Consider the following 2,648-nt stretch of genomic DNA (forward strand, 5'->3'; position numbering starts at 1 on the left):
TTCAGCCTTATTCTTCTTTTCTACGTTGGGCAACTCTTTTCCACTCCTTAAGGTAATAGCTTGTACTTGCTCTCGTGGATTCACTTCAGTGTTGCTTGGAAGAGTTCCCGGTAGTCTAGAAGACATTAATTGTGCCAATTGCCCCACTTGGTTTTCCAGGTTCTTGATTGAGGCTTCTTGGTTCTGGAACCTGGTTTCCGCACTTGCTATAAATTTTGTCATCAGCTCCCCCAAATTGGATTTTGGTTCGGGCTGATGATAAGTCTGGTGGAAAGGCTTCAAAGTATGCTGACTTGGCCAAGACTGGTTTGGATGTCCCCTCCATCCTAGGTGAAAGGTATGGTGACTTTGGTAACCCTGCTGTCTTGACAGATTGCTGACATAGTCGACTTGTTCAGTAGATGGCGTAAACTGATTGCCAACTTGGCAGTCAGTACTGATGTGACCTCCCCCACACAATTCACAAGTAAGAGGTTGCACATGCATGGCAGCTATCGGCATTTCATCAATTTTCTTACTAAGTGCTCCTATTTATGCAGATAGTGTTGTATAAGTATCAACATTATGCAGGCCATGCTGCTTCCTAGTTTGGGTTCTTTCAAAATGCCATTGATAGTTGTTGGCTGCCATCTCTTCAATGAGTGCATGTGCAACCTCAGGAGTCTTATTGTTTATGGACCCTCTGGCTGCAGCATCTAGTATGGTCTTATTTGAGTCGGTAAGACCATTATAGAAGGTTTGCACTTGCAGCCAAATGGGAAGGCCATGGTGAGGAACTCTTCTCAGCAGCTCCTTGTATCGTTCCCATGACTCGTATAAAGATTCCCCCTCTTGTTGGAAAAATGTAGTGATATCATTCCTCATTTTAGCAGTTTTAGAAGGGGGGAAATACTTAGAGAGGAAGCGACTGGCCATTTCATCCCATGTAGCTATTGATCCCGCTGGTAATGAATTCAGCCATGCTTTGGCTTTATCCTTCAAAGAGAATGGGAATAACCTCAGCCTAATGGCATCATCACTTACCCCATTGTGTTTGAAGGTGTCACATATTTCTAAAAAGTTAGCAATATGTGCATTGGGATCTTCGTGGGCCATTCCACAGAATTGCTCAGTGTTTTGAATCATTTGTATAATGGCAGGTTTAGTCTCAAAGTTGTTAGCAGCAATAGTAGGCCTGATAATGCTGGAAGCAGCTCCAATGAGTGAGGGTTCGGCATAATCCATCATGGTTATCTGTTCAGCCATTTCTTGAGCTTCTTGAGCTTCTTGTTGGACTTGTCTAGCTGCTCTTCAATCTCCGGGTCATAGAGAATCTCCTCCAGCTCGACTCTGCTTGTCATAAACAATGAAAGTCAAGGCAATAAAAAGGCTAATACCACAAAATAGGATTACCTAAACCTACTATAACTGAGATATGTACAATGATTTATTGTCATACAAGTACTGATCATGATTAAATTTTTTATTATTAAAAAGGATCTGAACCAGCAATCTTATTGACATCCCTTAATTGCATAATCTTTTAGGTCTGCAATTCTTTGGGCTTGATGGTTCAGAGAAATTCAACAAATGATTGAAATCTAAATGGAATATACAATTCTTGAAATACAATGTACACAATTGCACACATCCATTAACATCTGCTAGGCAAAGGGCTGTTTATCAAAGTTGAATTGCCAATGTGCCTTTAGAGGACCTAAATTGGGCTACAATCATACCTGAGCCAGGTTTGGGTTCAGGTTTGTAAGCTTATGCAAGTGTATGGCTTCACAAGTTTGAAGAATTCTATTGACCTGAAATCAGGTCTGATATTGTCCTGTAAAGGTTGCTGCTATTGAAAGTAGTTCAGTTCACATTCAATCCATTCAATATCTCGGTTTAGACTTCTTATGAATCCGTAGAAATGCTCATAAGTCAAAACCATCCATAGCAACCCATAGTGCAGCAGTAGACAAAACATTCATTCCACACAATTTCAAATTTAGGTCTGTTGTATTGTAAGCTATAGTGCAGCAGTAGCAAATCTAAATTGGGCCAAATCTTTAGACTTTCTATTCATGCACAGCTGAAATCAGAGCTATCTAACTTGAAAAATTTCAAGGATCAGCCCAGGGCCATTCACAATGCCAATTTAGTAATGTTAATTGTAATACAAACCTGTTCAAAACCTAACTTGATTCAGCCTTGCTGTAGTAGGTCTGCTGTAGCAGCCCTGCTACAGGTCTGAATTCTAATAGAAAAATGGTGTGGAAGTGCCACTTTGCATGAAATCTCTTGAGGCATAAAAAATTCTCAGATTAAATATACTTTTCCTCAACCAAATAAGCTTAGATAGATCAGAGTACAAGTTATCTAACATTGCAAAGTCTGCCCTGTATCCTGCTCTATTCACAACCCTAGTTTAGATCTGGGTGATTTCAGCTCCAAATTTCTTCAACCATGGTTATCCACTTGTTCTCGGGGGATAGCAGATGTGTCCTAGGGTGAATTGGGGTGATGATGACCCCCAATTACCCACAAACTCAGATCTGAACTGTTGCAGTTCTGCTATAGCAGAACTCAGATATGAGTTCTGATCTGAATCCTTACTTTCCATTCTTTTGTTTATATGGTTCTTCTTTTTTCTTCTTTTCATTTTTATATATTTT

General features: G+C 40.1%; 1 non-coding gene across 1 annotated transcript; it reads left to right on the forward strand.

Annotated features, from left to right (window-relative positions):
• The first annotated feature begins 760 nt into the window (after window positions 1-760).
• LOC148803236 (small nucleolar RNA R71) lies at window positions 761-867 on the forward strand. The gene has a single exon (XR_016081664.1). It is a non-coding gene; the product is annotated as a small nucleolar RNA R71 (small nucleolar RNA).
• The last annotated feature ends 1,781 nt before the right edge of the window (window positions 868-2,648 follow it).

This window comes from Nelumbo nucifera, chromosome 1, assembly GCF_055504915.1.
Source record: "Nelumbo nucifera cultivar China Antique chromosome 1, China Antique-T2T, whole genome shotgun sequence".
NCBI classification, from domain to species: domain Eukaryota; kingdom Viridiplantae; phylum Streptophyta; class Magnoliopsida; order Proteales; family Nelumbonaceae; genus Nelumbo; species Nelumbo nucifera.